This window comes from Plecotus auritus, assembly GCF_963455305.1.
Source record: "Plecotus auritus genome assembly, chromosome: 12".
Taxonomy (NCBI): domain Eukaryota; kingdom Metazoa; phylum Chordata; class Mammalia; order Chiroptera; family Vespertilionidae; genus Plecotus; species Plecotus auritus.
The window spans coordinates 11,522,571-11,538,674 of NC_137778.1; the positions used below are offsets into that span (position 1 = coordinate 11,522,571).

The 16,104-nt window shown below is 48.3% G+C and overlaps 1 long non-coding RNA gene across 1 annotated transcript in view; it reads right to left on the reverse strand.

Annotated features, from left to right (window-relative positions):
* The window catches only part of LOC308237679, a 59,183-nt gene extending 56,978 nt beyond the window's left edge, over positions 1-2,205 (reverse strand). Inside the window, exons 1-2 of the long non-coding RNA XR_013959452.1 lie at positions 2,063-2,205; positions 719-1,002 (exon numbers count right to left, since the gene is read on the reverse strand). This is a non-coding gene — a long non-coding RNA (uncharacterized lncRNA). The remainder of the gene's footprint in view (positions 1-718; positions 1,003-2,062) is intronic.
* Between the last annotated feature and the right edge of the window lie 13,899 nt (positions 2,206-16,104).

Below are 16,104 nucleotides of genomic sequence, written 5' to 3' on the forward strand. Positions count from 1 at the left end.
TTCTCTGTACACCCTTCCCTGACCATCCCCTAGCCCTCAGGCCTGCACCAGTTTTTTATAATGCCACCACCATCTTTCTGGTCACCCTTGCTCAAAACCTCCAAGGCAGAGCTAATTTCTGCCTCTCTTTATCCAACACTATGTACCACATATTCTTCTACCGCAACATGCCAGGGATCATCTCACCACACCCATCTGCCACGCCAGGGGGACCCACGTACAAAAAGCTGATCTCAAAGCACTAGAGTGGCATCCACTCCACCACAGGCTCTTGGGCAACAGGGACTAGAGAGCAAGAAGGTGAGGAAGACTGTCCAGCCAACCCGCCCTCCCCCTTCTCAGCCTCAGACAGCTGGTGTGGAGTGGGCCCCTGTTTTCCGTCCCCCCTCCCATGTCCGGGATCAGGAGAATGAACGAGCCAGGTTGAGGATGGGGGGCGGGGGGGAGTAGTTCTACCCACAAGCTTCCACAGATCCTGCCTCCCCCACAGACACAGTGTCTGCGTGACCTGAGTGGAGACAGAGCGCTTGCCCTGGGAGGTTATATAAGCGTTATATAACATGGTCGCACCAATAAGCACGCAGGGGTGGAACCAAACCCAAGGGGCTGGAAGTAACAGCCTTCTCACCACCAATGCCAAAGGATCACCAGGCCCTGGCTGCCCCGGCCCTGTCTATACCTGCTCCTTCCACCCCAGAGGACACAGAGAGAGACTTGCCTGGCTCTGCATTCTTCTTCCCACGCTGGGCAACAGGGAGGGGCTGCGGCACCATCACCACCCTGGCCCATGCCGGCCTCTGCCCCTTCAGCCTCAGGTGGCCAGGCTGCCCTTCCCACAGGGGAGCGGCAAGGGGGCCACAGGCAGGGGCGGGGCGGGGAGCCAGCAGCCCCCTCCTCTGGGTCCTTGGACGGAATGTGTTTGTTGGTGGAAAGTGCTGCGGCAGCTCAGGATTGGCTGGGCCGGCGTCCCTCTGTCCCTCTGTTCTGTCATTCTCCGGTCCTCTAAAAAACAAACCAAATCAAAAGGGAAAGAAAAAGAAAATTGTGCACATTTGGCAAATGATGAATCCCAAATTTTGGTCTATGGCTGCGAATAAAGCTAAGGGGGGGGGGGGCACACTAAGGACATTACCCAATTTCTCTAAGTCCCCCACCTCCCACCACATCCTGACCAACCAACCACCTATGGACTTGGGCTGTAGGCCTGGAGACCCCCTTGCTTCCGGACCCACCTCCCTCCTCCCAGCCCCTATCTCCGGGGCTGCTTCAGTTGCTAAAGCTTCAATCTCTGACATTCCTGCGGTCCTCCCCCCCCCCCCCCCCCAAGTCTCTGCAGAGTGCTCTGAGTCTGGGGCTCCCAGATACGCACGCAGGAGCCAGGTGGCTGGCCTGGGCAATTTAGGACAGTTCTGGGCCAGGTCTTCATCAAACTCCTCCATCCTCACCATCACACCCACTTTATTATTTGGGGTTGGGGGGAACTGAACAGAGACAGAGCCCAATAGCATCCCCCCACAGCGCCTGCCCTCTCCTGAGCTATGCCACTGGCCTTCCCCCTCCTCCTCCACATGCACCTCCGATCCCCCTGAAGAAGGAGGTGGGGGGAATACGCATTAATATCAGGAGCCTTTGCGCACCATCTCTCGCCCCCTCAACCACCTGTCTCGGCGCTCTCCATCCCCCACAGCCTTCCACAACTCCGGGCGCCCCCGCTGCAGCAAAGGGCCACCACGCCCACTGCAGAGCGGAGAAATGCAAGGTGGGGAGTGGGCCTGGGCTCCCTGGACGCCCCAGGGGGCTGATCCTCCACCTCCCCCGCCCTGCTGGCCCTGGCCCCAGAGCCCGGGGACCGCCCGGGGCTGCTCCAGGCCAGAACCGCTGCCACCCACGCTGCGAAGGCAGTTGCACCCGGAGGCCGCACCGCAGCGGGGGTGGGGCAGCGGGGGCCGGTGCATCGTCCCTAGGGGCCCACCCCTGCCCCGGGCTCTCCGAGATCGCCCGCAGGCCCGGCCCACGGTGCACCCTCCCTCCACCCCCCACCTGGCCGGAGCTCTGCTCTTACCTCCCGCGGCGGCTTTCCTCCTGGGGGACTGCGCCACCCGCCCGGCCGACCCGCGAGCGCCCCGCGGGAGGTGCGAGATGCGCAACCGCTGCGGACGCCGGCCCCGCCGCTGCTTCCCGGGCGTGTGAGCTCAGCCTGCCCGCGCGCCCGCGCTTCCCACGCTCCGCGCCCCGCGCCGCGCCACCCAGCGACCGCGGCGGGCACCGCACGCTGGCGTCCGGGAAAATCTGACGCAGCGCTGCCAACTGCTTTGGAAATTCCCAGAATTTGACCTAGGTTTGCTGCGGGGTGGGAGGCTGACAGGTCATTCTGACCCCCTCCGGCCTTAGGGCAGGACGTCTCCCACCACCCCGTTTCTGAAGGAGATGCCAAGCCTTTGCAGGACGCCCTGAGTCCCCCAGCCCCTTCGTCTGACCTTGCTTCCATATTTCTCTCAGGACAAATGGAGACTGTGGTGAGGGTGCTGACTCGCCTTGTAAAATGGGGGTGGGGGATCAGGGGTGGGCAAAGGGCAGGAAATTCTGGAGGCTGGCATTCCAAGGCCTCCTTGGTCCTGTCTAGAACTACGAGGTGTGCACAGGTCACTTCCAGAGCTATCTTGTTGTTTAACACACACACACACACACACACACACACACACTAAATAAATAAATAAATAAATAAATAAATAAATAAATAAATAAATAAATAAATAAAGGCCCCAGTCCACCTGTATTCTAATTTGTTCTAATTTGGGAGGTTTGGAGGACTGGTGTTTAACCTTTTCTCAGATGTAGACCCTTTTTGAGATTTGGAAAAGAGCCGTGGGCCCTGTCCCCAGGAAAGTGCACACCCATACATAAATACAACTGTGCACAGTCGGAATTCTCAGACATCCCCAAACTCCATGGACCCCAATTTAAGCACTCCTTCTGGGCAGATACCCTGAGATAGCAGGAGACTGAACTGGCGAATCTGCTGCCATCTTTGCTTATGCTGTTCTCCTCCTCAGGGATGTCTCCTCCATGCCTCAGTCCTGCATTTCTGCCTACAGAAACCCCAACTCTCTTTTCAGACCAGCTCTCAGCCCTGTTCTCCCCAGTTGTCACATTCAGAAGTGCAGTCCATCACCTGTGTTTTCTGGGCACACGTTCTTTATGCCATTTATGTCTATTAATGCTATACATGAGAACCTCTAGTTATTTTTGTGGTTGGTTGTCTATGGCTTCTCCTAGGTTATAAACACTTTTAAGGTCAGTTTCCCCCTCCTACAGCTACGAAGGTGCCTTACATGGTATGCCCTTGACAAACAGCTCTTAAGTAATCAAAGGAAGTTGAGAAAACAGGAGGCCCACAGGAATCCCCCACCCTCTTCCTCTGAACTTGCTTCCATATTTGACCTTTCCCACCTTGAGATGAGACCTCTCTTCCCCGAATTTTTATGAGGCTACGTCCTACTCATCCTTCAGGTTTCCCCACTGTCTTCCTCTTATACCACCCTGCCCATCCCTGCTACATAACATTCATTGCACAGTATTGCCTCACGTAATGTCTGCTTTCCCTGTCAGACTAGGAGCTCTGCAAAGTGTCCTTAATCCCTAGCAGAAGGCCAGGTGCCAGGTAGGAACACAAGTACTTATTGAATGAATGAAAGCTTTGAACCTGACACAGACTCCGATGAGAGACTCTGGGGCAAATGCAGGATCCGAGGGTCAGCCAGGGTGGGGCCAGCGCTACTGCTTTTGAACGAGGTACCGCCCACTGTGTTCAAGTGAATTTCAGTTTTTCTGAGTCTTCCATGTCCTCAACTGGAAAATGGGGATAATAAGACTCAGGGTTTCTCAGAAGGTTGCCAGAGATAGATGTGGAAGCCCTTGTAATTTTGAAGCGCTAGGAGTCGTGTTACATGACTTCACTTGATCTTCACAATAACATTTTGAGGTGGGCAACTGTCATTTCCCATTTTGCATATGAGGAAACTGAAGGAGGACAATGGAAAGCAATTTGCATAAGGTCACCTCGCTGGTTGCCAGGGAACAGAGGCTTGTCACTGGGTCCGGAGCCCAGGCGCTTTGCACACATCACCACTGCCCCTCCCTTCATGCCCAAAGTAGGAAGCAGTGTTGGGACACATGCATGTTGACATTTGGGGATCATGCAACTTGCAAATGTCACTGCTTACCATTTCTGAAAGGTTTTTTTTTTTTTTTTTTTTGCGGGTGGGGTGTGTGTGATGGGTTGTTGGTATAAAGTAAAGTATATTAACAACAGAAATCAGGGCAGAAAGGAGTAGGGTCGGGAGCAATTGACCTTTGAGCTGACCCTATATTCCCCATCTCTGCCCCTGCTCCCACCCTGGAGGGATTACCTTGATTGACAGCCCCCTTTCACCGCACAGTTGGACCTTTGCGGCTCTGAGGTTTCCCGAAGCTGGAGATCTTTTACTGCCTCCGTATTTCCAACGCTGCCTGTCAGCACTTATTTCCTGAGCTCTTGCTAAGTGCTTTGTCACTGCCTGTGGAAACCTGGCCAAAGGACTTAACCCCTCTGAGCCACCGTTTTCCCTTCTGCGAAATGGGATCAATATTCATCAACCTCACAAGGCTGAAATGAGATAACCTCACGGCTGCCGCTGGGCCGTGGCTAGTGGAGACTCCTCCTCCAACACCCCACCTGTGTGTGCTGGTTTTCATTCCCGAGTGCATGGGATGGTCTGTTTAGTAACTGCAGAGGGTGGAGAGGAGCTGAGGGGCCAGAAAAGAGAGGAAAAGACTAACAAGGCCACTGTCCTCTCCACCGAGCCCCTCCCAGGGACATGGGAAGCTGTGGGGCTCACAGCCTGTTTGCACCGTTCAAGAATGACTTGTGAATTTGAGTTGGTATGTCACCGTCAGCCCCAGTGATGAGAAGCTTTTCTAAGTCCTTGGTGGTCAGGGGGCTTGGACCACTGAGAGCCAGGGAGGGGGGCAAGAGCCACCTTTTGCAGACTCTAGCTGTGAGGGCTCATATGAGGCTCCTTTGGCGGGGTGTGTGTGGGGGGGTGTCTCCCAGCAATAACTCTAGAGCATTCTAAGAATGTCGATGAAATCATCAAACAAGATGTTAGTAACTTAAAGAAAGCAGGTGGAGCCTGGCCGGCATGGCTCAGTGGTTGAACATCAACCTATGGTCACGGTTCGATTCACAGTCAGGGCACATGCTCTGGTCTCGGGCTCAGTCCCCAGTGTGGGGTGTGCAAGAGGCAGCCGGTCAATGATTCTCTCTCATCATTGATGTTTCTGCCTCTCTCTCCTTCTCCCTTCCTCTCTGAAATCAATTTAAAAAATTTTTTAAAGAAAGAAGGTGGTGCCTGGCACATAGTAGGAACTCAAAGTGTGTGAATTCTCTAAGATGTGCACTCTTGGGCATCAGGGCGCAGAGTCTCTGTGCTCCTGGGTCTTCTGCTAACGCTGCCTTTATACAAAGCATGTTTGTTTCTCACCGTGGCCCGTGCCCCAGGGAACACAAGTGGAAGTGCCCTTCAGAGATCCCCCTGTGTGTGGTTATGGTGGTTTTTCTCTTTAAAGATTAAATCACTTTTTCCCTTTTCCGCTCAACAAAGACAACAGCCGTTTGGTTTTTGATAAAATGTTCCTTTCCTACTAGCAGGTGGATATGCCCCGGGCACTAAGAGCTGTGCTTTTAAAACACACACATGCCCGGCTGTTTGAATCGGCTCCTTCTTATTTCTCTTATCTTCTGCCCTGGGGGCTGAGTCTTCTTTGCCTTGGCAGGCTGATAACATGTAGAAGGATGAGAACAGTTCTAATTAATAGACTAATTAGTGGTACAAGCCTTTAATAGCTGATTATAGGAAAGTCATTCCCCACCCCCCACCCCAAGTGACTTATTTATTTATTGCTGTTGTGCTGCAGTATGGCACGGAGTCAGCTTCTAATGATCTATATTGGTTGGTTCCGTGGGACTTTTCCTCTCTTCCTTCTCCTTCCCCTGGCTAATGGTCAGCACAGGCAGAATGGGAGAATTCAACCAGTGACAAGCAGCTCTGCACAGACATGTGTTGGGATTCTTCCCCTGGCCCCCAATATATTTTTATTGATTTCAGAGAGGAAGGGAGAGGGAGAGAGAGAGAGAGAAACATCAATGATGAGAGAGAATCATTGATTGGCTGCTTCCTGCACGCCCCCTACAGGGGATCAAGCCCACAGCCCAGGCATGTGCCCTTAACCGGAATCAAACCGGAGACAGGCCGATGCTCTATCCACTGAGCCAAACCAGCCAGGGCAAGTGTTGAGATTCCGATGCCACCCCATCTTGAGAGCTCAGAGCTAGAAAGGGGATGGGAGATATTGGACAAAAGAAGGCAAGAAAATCCTACCCATTGTGTTGGCTTACCTCCCGTGACCCTCCTCTCTTGAGTCCTCCCTCTTGGTGTGCCATAACTCACATGCGTGTCAGTTACATTCAAACACAGCCTGGTTCTGGAGCTTAAAAGCCAGCACTGAGATTGACTACCTAGGTCCAAATCTTGACTCTCCCACTGGCCAGCTGTGTGGTCTGAGCAAGTCACCTAACCTCACTTGTGCCTCAGTTTCCTCATTGGTAATGTGGGAATATAATTGTTCCTTCCTAGGATTGCTGTGAGGACTAAATAAGACAGGTAAAGCACTTAGCACAGTGCTTAGCACATACTAAACCCTTCATAACGTTAGCTATGATAATCACTACTGCCTGAAATTATTTAACTCATCAAATGCATGGAAGGAACTTGGTAAATGTTAGTAGACTAAATGAATGACTATATCATAATTTTCAGGTAGATGGTGTGCCCTTAAACTTCAAATAGGAGAAGAAGAGAGGAAATTGCTCCCTAAATCATATTAAGAAGCTACCTTTAGTTGAGTGCTTATCCTGGGTGAGGCTCTGAGCTAATTGCTTTATTCTCTCATTTAATCCTTTTATAACCTGATTTTTTACCAGGTGTCTTAGATCATGTTTCCCTTAAATAGCACCAGTCCCCACACCAAATTTTGAGGGATGTCTGTCTCCCCACCCCCACCCCCCACGACTCTGGGGAAAGGCTGACATTGGCATGACCGCCTTCCCTTATAAATTCCTGCTCCGGCTGAGTTCCAGCTCTTTCACCTGCCTCCTGCCAAGGCCACCCTCCCGTCCCCTCACTGTCACGCACAGCAAGCTGAGTCCCTTCCTTTGCCTTTCCTTCCAACCCTGAAGCCCCCAGAACATAGGGCCATGTTTTGTGGAAGACTTTTACCGAAGGTCTGAGGCTATAAAGAATGGTCATGATGTTGTGTTGGGCTGTGCTGAACATTCTTCTTTGTACATGGATGTTGTAGAAATGAGGACTGTGGTGGACCCAGCGTGGACTCATCACTGCAGCATTTCTCTGACTAGCAATGTGATGATGTAACAGATGAGATGTTCTCATTTAATAATAAAAAATTGTGTAATGTTTTGCAAAAAAAAAAAAAGAACGGTCATGGCCAAGTGCTGGCGAGGATGCGGAGAAAAAGGAACCCTCGTGCACTGCTGGTGGGAATGCAGACTGGTGCAGCCACTGTGGAGAACAGTATGGAGTTTCCTCAAAAAACTAAAAATGGAACTCCCATTTGACCCTGAGATCCCACTTCTAGGAATATATCCCAAGAAACTAGAGACACCGATCAGAAAGGATATATGCACCCCTATGTTCATAGCAGCACAATTCACCATAGCTAAGATTTGGAAACAGCCTAAATGCCCATCAGCAAATGAGTGGATTAGAAAACTATGGTACATCTATACAAAGGAATACTACACTGCGGTAAAAAAGGAGTTCTTACCATTTGCAGCAACATGGATGGACCTGGAGAGCATTATGTTAAGTGTAATAAGCCAGGCAATGAAAGAAAAATACCACATGATCTCACTCATTTATGGAAAATAAAGAACATTATAACCTGATGAACAAAAAGATAGATACAGAGGCAGTAAATCACCGAACAGACTGTCAAACTACAGTGGGAAGGCTGGGGACTGTTGGGGAGGGCGGGGAAATAGATCAACCAAAGGACTTGTATGCATGCACATAAGCACACCAATGGACACAAGACACTGGGTGGGAGGGCGGGATGAGGGCATGCGACGGGGGGTAGGGGAGACTGGGAGAAGTTCAATGGGGGAAAAAAGGAGATATATGTACTACTACATGTAATACTTTAAACAATAAAAAAAAAAAACTGAAAAAATAAAAAAGAATGGTCATGGCACCACTTAGGAGTCACCAATGGTAGCTCCCCACCTCCCTCGCCCCGTGTCCTCTCTCCTGGCTGTGCTGCTACTTAGAGCCCTGCCTATAGCTATTTCCCCTGCCAACGTTCTTCTCCTCCATCTCTCTCCTGCCCCCCACCTCTCCCTGAAAACATCAGGTTGCTATTACTCTATGGCACGAATAAATGTAGCTCTAACATCTCTCTTCTGGGCTCTTCTCAATCTAGGGGCAGAGAAGGCGCTACAGAGCTGGATGAGTGTGGGGGTGCTCGCTGCTTTTCTTAGCCACAAAAGTTTACCCATGTGTTTTCCTCCACGAAGGAGCCACACACCTCCAAGATGAATCCTGTCCCCCCCTAGAATGAGGGAATGTGGCAGTCATGTTTACACAATTTTTTTCGTCCTGAGACTTGTGGTAACACTATGAGGTATGTTACTATCCCCATCTTTTCCAGATGAGGAGACTAAGAATTGAAAAGGATTTTTAAAAAGTAAGCTGTTCAGAGTCACATAGCTCATCTCAGAGCTGGATTCTCAGTACAGGCCTCCGATCCCAGAGCCAGAGAGCTTGACCACCACACCACGTGGTCACTCAATGCAGCTCAAGTTAGCTCTGAGGTAGGTGCCACTCACAGGGCGAACCTTCCCCAGGTGTGGGCGGGGTGGGGGGAGCGCTGTGGTGTGGGCCACGGGAAAGTGAATTGATTGAAGACCAAAGACATTAAGGCGGAGTTAGAGCTAGGAATAGGTACGTATCTACAGCTTCATGAACGAGACTCCAGAGGAGCTGTTGCTATTAATCAGCACTCAGGGACTGCTCTGATTGGCTCCTCTGTTGGTGCTGCAGCTGCTGATGTCTGCTGTCCTTTATTCAACCTTGGGCAGGGGTCCCCTCTCTAGAAGGACAAGGCTGATTTTCTTGTGCTTGTAGAGGGCCGACTTCATATGTGAAACATCACGTTGGTAGCCCACCCGTGTTTCATTAAGAAGGCTGGCCTGGTAGCTGAGGCTCTTACAAAGAGCTCAGTAAACAGCCGGGGAATGAATGAAAGAATGGCTCTGCACTCCTTTTGTCAGTTTTCTTCCCAGACCCTAAAGCAGGAGGAGTGAGTTAGGCAGAACCAGATGACGGCGAATCCATCCCAGCTGGTCAGCCGGCCAAGGCTCCAAAATACTAAGGCATGCGAGAACCTCACGGAGGTCACCAAAATAGCGGGCGGGGGGCATTTGGCCACAAAGTAGCAGTGTGACCTCGGTTTCCTCATCTCGAAGATGGGGATTATGATACTCACCACAGGACTTGTTTCCTCCCATGGAGGGTGGTAAGGGGAAGACTATAGCTTTTTTATTACTTATTCTTCAGTCTCCTGTAATCTGGTTTCTGCCCTCTCACACGCCACTGGTTGTTTTCACCGAGATTACCAGCCACCCCCCCCCCTTTTTTTTAAATGCCTTCCCTCTACTGCTTGGTAGCTTTTCACACTGTGTACCAGGCCTTCCTCCGTGACACATTCCCTTCCCAGGTTTCTCATGACCTCAGTCTCAATGTTTTCATGTCTCCTTGACCCCTGTTCTAAGTCTCCACTGAGGCATCTTTTTTTTTTTTTTAATATATTTCTTTATTGATATCAGAGAGGAAGGAAGAGGTAGAGAGAGATAGAAACATCAATGATGAGAGAGAATCATTGATTGGCTGCCTCCTGCACGCCCCCCACTGGGGATCAAGCCCGCAACCCAGGCATGTGCCCTTGGCCAGAATCGAACCTGGGACTCTTCAGTCCGCAGGCCAACGCTCTATCCACTGAGCCAAACTGGCGAGGGCTGAGGCATCTTTATTAGTTATCTGCTGCTGCGTAACAAGTTGCCCCCGACTTTAGCAGCTTGAACCAGTATTGACTACCTCACCTAGTTTCTTAGGGTCAGGTATTTGGGAGCAGTTTAGCTGGGTGGAGCATTTGAGCTGGGTTGTTCTGCTCTGAATCTCTCATGAGACTGCAGTCTTATATTCATTCATTCATTCATTCATTCATTCACTCATTCACGAAGTGCTCTGGCCAAGCTCTTTCGAGCTCCCTCACATGGCTGTTGGCAGGCGATGGCAGTTCGTCCCCACGTGGACCTCTCCACAGGGCTGCTCAGGACATGACAGATGGTTTCCCCCAAAGGAGTGACCCAGGAGAAGTGAGTGTATGTGGCTGTGATGGAAGCCTCAGTGTCTTTTATAACCTAATCTCAGCAGTGACATAGTATCACTTCTGCCCTGGTCACACAGACCAACGCTGGTACCATGTGGGAGAGGGCTCAGCCAGGTGCGAATGAACACAAGGCGGGCAGTACTGGGGCCATCCTGGAGGCTGTCTACCGCAGCTCCTCCTCTGCTGTTCCCTGGGGCTCCATCCTCACACCGCCTCTCTCCTCCTTTGTCACACACACCCTCGATGCCACAGTAATAGGAAAAGACCTTCAATGACTATTCCTAGATTCTAAAGACACCCAGTCTGCATCTCAGGCACAGTTCCCTTCTGGAAACTTCAGCTTGCACATGCCTATTGTACCCCAAAGGCCCCTCGAAGCCCACCCATTCCATACTGAGCGTATCCTCCTCCCCATGATCCCGTTTCTCCTCCTGTGTTTCCATCTCACGAAAAACAACACTGTCCACTCTGTTGCCAAGCAAGAGCCAGGAGTCCATTCCTCGCTGCCCTTCCTGCTTTCTCTCAGACCCAATCAGTGTGCTAAGGTTCTTTGTTCATTATTTTCCCCATCTTTTTCTTTTGAAAAGTTTCAAACCTACAGAAAAGGTAAAAGAAGCGTGAAATGGTCCCGTTTACTAGATCACTTCATCTAGATCCACAGGTGCTGATTTTTTGTGTCACATTTGCTTTCTCTCCCCTCCTCCTCTCTCTAAATACATATTTTTTTCATGCTAATACTAAGCTGCTACCTGCCTTTTTACTCTCTCTGTCTCACGGATGTGCAATGTGTGTGTTTAAAGTTTCTATGTGAACATGCTGTATTTAAAAGGAAGTTGTGGCCCTAGCCAATTTGGCTCAGTGGATTGAGTATTGGCCTGCGGACCAAAGGGTCCCGGGTTCAATTCCAGTCAAGGGCACCTACTTCAATGTAGGCTCCTCTCCAGCCCAGGCTCTAACCAAGGCATATGCCGATCAATGTCTTTTTCTTGCATCGATATTTCTCTCTGTCTTTCCCAGTCTCTCTAAAAATCATTGGAAAAATATCCTCAGTGAAGATTTAAAAAATAATAATAATAAAAGGTAGTTGTGGATTTTATGATACTTCATTCCTGAATATTTCCACATGCATCTCCTGAGAATGACATTCCTCTGTAGAACCACACTGCCATTATCACACCGACTTGATTACAAAGCCAGTTGATTATATCTTCCCACTGTGCCTCCAATTAGCCATTTTTCTCCCAACCACAAGTTTCCCTTTGCTGCCACAGTGCAGTCACCTTCTACTAGTAACTGGCTGCTCCTGCAATCCCTGCTCCACACTCTGCCACAGCGAACATTCTGCATATCTGACTATGTCACTCCCCTACATCAGACTGTTCAGAGGCTCCACATTAGAATTTATTACCTTCAAAATAAAAAACAGAATTCAGCCCAGCCAGTGTGGCTCAGTGGTTGAGCATCGACCCATGAACCAGAAGGTCACAGTTCAATTCCCGGTCAGGGTACATGCCCCAGTTGTGGGCTTGATCCCCAGTTTGAGTCATGTGGGAGGAAGCTGATTGTTGATTCTCTCTCATCATTGACGTTTCTCTGTCTCTCCCTCTCTTTTCCTTACTGAAATCAATAAAAACATATTAGAAACAAAACAAAAGCAAACAAACCCCATACTTCACATGGTCTATAAAGCTTGCCTCAGCTAGATCCATCTAGAACAGCACTGCCCAGTAAAACTATATTATGAGCTGTACATGTAACTTTAAATTGCTAGTAGCCCATTTTAAAAAGTAGAAAAAAATATAGGTGAAATTAATTTTAAAAATACATCTTATTTAACCCAATATATTTTAAATAGTATCATAGCAACATAAGCCAAATGTAAAAAATTATTGGTTACATTCTCTTTTCTAAGTCCTCAAAATATGATCTATAGTTAACATGTACAGCACATATGAATTCAGATGCTACATTTTCAAGGGCTCCAGTGAAATATATGTTTACCAAAACAACAAGGTTGTATTTAACAACAAAAATTTTCTATACTGCTCCAATTTTAAATTTTGAATTAATTAAAATGAAACCAAATGGAAAGTTCGGTTTCTCATGCACACCAGCCACGTTTCAAGTGCTCAGTGGTCACATGTGACTCGTGGCTCCTGAAAGAGGTCAACTCCAGAGCGGCACTTCTCAACGTGTGACCCGGGGTCTCCCGGGGTTCCCCGAGATGTTTCCAAGGGGTCTGTAAGGTCAAAACAACCCCCATAATAATACTAGGACGTTATTTGCTTTTTTCACTGTCACTCTCTACATGACATGTAATATGACAACAACCGAACACAGACACATGTCAGAGAATCAGCAGTCTACTACTGAGCCAGATATCGTAGAGATTTGCCAAAATGTTCAACAATGCCTCTCTTCTCCCGAATCGATTTTGCTTTGGAAAAGACCATCTCAAATTTAAATATGTGTTACTTATACACTCACATAATGAGATAATATTCTTTTTAATGAATATTAGTTTTCATGAATCATTTACATTTTTCTTGGTTTTAATTTCTGAGAGTAATTATTAATAGCTAGAACTCTCAAAACCAAAAGCTCTCTGAAGTCTTTTAACAGTGTGAGAGGGCTTCGAGAACAGCTGCCTAACTCTAGCCTCATAGCTAATAATTCCTCCCCGACCTCATTTTTTAAAAACATATTTTTATTGATTTCAGAGAGGAAGGGAAAGGAAGAAAGAGATAGAAATATCGTGGATGAGAGAGAGTCACCGATCAGCTGCCTCCTGCACGCTCCCCACTTGGGATCAAGCCCACAACTCGGGCATGTGTCCTTGACTGGAATCAAACCTGGGACCCTTCAGTCCACAGGCCAACACTCTATCCACTGAGCCAAACCAGCCAGGGCTCCAACCTCATATTTTTTTGCATAAACTCCCAGTTTCAGACAAGATGAAGTAGATGCATTTCTCCCTATTTGTCTGCCTAAATACCTCTAAAACCTCTGAATATTACACATAAAACAAATATACTAGGGTAAGTAGACACTAAAAGGTAAAGAGAAGGCAGTTCGGGACCTCAGGACTCAAGGAATGACATGTCACCAGGGTGGCATCATCAGAGACCTGATGGGAGCCTGAATTCCCACTCTAGCCAGGAAATTATGAGGCGCCCCTCCCCCAACAGGTATAACAGCTGAATGGAGCCTGGACTTCTACCCCAACCTGGTGGTACCCACCCAGGAGGCACCCTCCAATGTAGTCTCAAAGAGGGACTGCTAAAGCAGGAGATTGACATGAGCTCCAGAGTCTCATAACATCATACCCCAAATGACCAAGATACAATTTGAAATCGCCCATAATAACAAGACCCAGGAAAATCTTAACTTGGATGAGGAAATATAATTAACTGAGATGACATATATTTTGAAATCACCTGACAAGGACTTTAAAACAGCGATCATAAAAATGCTTCAGTGAGCAATTATAGCATGCCTGAAATAAAAGAACAAACAGAAACCCTCAGCACAAAAATAGAAGACATAAAGAAAAATCATGTTCTTTGCTTGGGCCTTAAAAGAATCACTCACATTTCTGGAATGACCACCCTCACTTTGCACCTGGGCCAAGGCTCCTTTCTCCCCTTGGAATATCCATCTCTGTCCTCTTCTCCCTTTTAAATCCTGCTTGATCCTTAGGGTCAGCCAAGAAGTCACCTCTTCTGGGAAGCCGTCCATGGTTCCCATGCCCCTCCCACTTAAAGCTCCTGAAACCATAGCACTTACACTCAATGCTAATTGTTCTGTCATCAGTCCCTCCCACCACCGGTGTGAAGACTTGACAGAGAGGACTGTGTCTGATCCCAGGCACCTGGCTTATAATAAGCACTCAAAAAAAATACTTGTGGAATAAGTGAATAAACCGATGAATAAGCGGAAACTCTTCAGTGGCTCTTTCTTTCCTGTTGAATAAAATTAAACTCTGTGGTCTGCCATGAAATGCCCTGCACAAACTGACACACGTATGTTTGGTACTCAGGTGTCCTTCACACATCCTCCTCTGCCATACTGGAAACACATTGTTTTTATCAAGTACCTTATACTTCCCATCTCAACATACACCATGTATGCTCTTCTCTCAGCCTAAATGTCCTCACCCATTTTTTAAAAAATGTATACTTGTATTGATTTCAGAGAGGAAGAGAGAGGGAGAGAAAAGTAGAAACATCAATGATGAGAATCATTGATGGGCTGCCTCCTGCATGCCCCCTACTGGTGATTGAGCTTGCAACCCGGGCATGTGCCTTGACCTGGAATCGAACCGTGACCTCCAGGTTCATAGGTCAGTTCTCAACCACTGAGCCACCATGATCAGGCTCTCACCCATTTTCATCATCCAAATCTTATCCATGTTGACAGCCCCACTCAGATACTTCACTAGGATTCAGCCCCGATCTTCCCAGCTAGGAGTCCTGCCCGCCTCTGGATATACAGCACATTTAGTTTTTTTCTGTGTTATTTCTCACTTTCTGCCTCATGTTTTTGTAGTTGGTTTTGTTTGTTTGTATTGATGCGCTTGTAGTAATTCTGGGTCCAAATAAACGTATATCTTACTCAGCTTTGCCTCTGCTACTGAGCCTCTAGCACAGCCCCATGTTACTGTCTGAGTTGGTTTCTTATTCTGAGATAACAGTACCTATTGCAGAAGGTTTCAATGAATATTAACTAAAACACACTATTTCAATCTTGGTATAGCATCTCCATTTGGATACAGTAAGTACTCAATAACTATGAGCTATTTCTATGTGATGATGATGATGATTATTTGAAGAAATAAATGGACAGAGCAAGTCCCTTTAAGCTCTACCTTCAAAACATCTTTTAAACCCTGCTTCATCTCACCACCTCCATTATCATCACTCTGTCCCCAGCCATGAACATTGCTCTCGATATTATCACAGCAGTCCACCTGCTCGCTTCCTTTCACGCTCTTGCCTCCCAACCTCTATTCTCCACCCGACAAGCCAGCGTGATCTTTTAAAACAATAAAGCGGATCATATTATTTCCCTGATCAAAACCCTCCGATGGTTTCCCGGTCTACGAAGAAAACCAAATCTCCTTACCGAGGCCTGAAAGGCCTAATGGTTCTGGCCTGCGTCATGGTCGCCCTCCGCACGCTGGTGCAGCCGCAATGGCCTTCTTGTCCACCTTCATCAGCTGTGCTGCCTGCACTTGCCAGGCTTTGCATCACAGGGCTTTGAACTTGCCATGTTCTTTGCGTCGTGTAATCTCTTCCCCACTTCATTCACGTGAACTATGCTCTCGGTTCTTACCTCCTTGAGAATAACCACATGTGTAAAATACCAACCATTACTCTCAACCTATTTCATATTTTTCAAAGGTCTTAATCCAACCCGAAAACATATGTGTATATTTACTTAGAGAAATGGGTTGCTTTACTGTCTTTCTCTTCACTGGAATTGTAAGCTCCAGGAGGATTTGTCCACGGCTCTGTCCCCAGCATCTAGAACAGTGTCTGGCACATAGTAGGTGTTCTCTAAGACTGTCTAAATGCTGGCTGTGAACTCCTCGGAGGG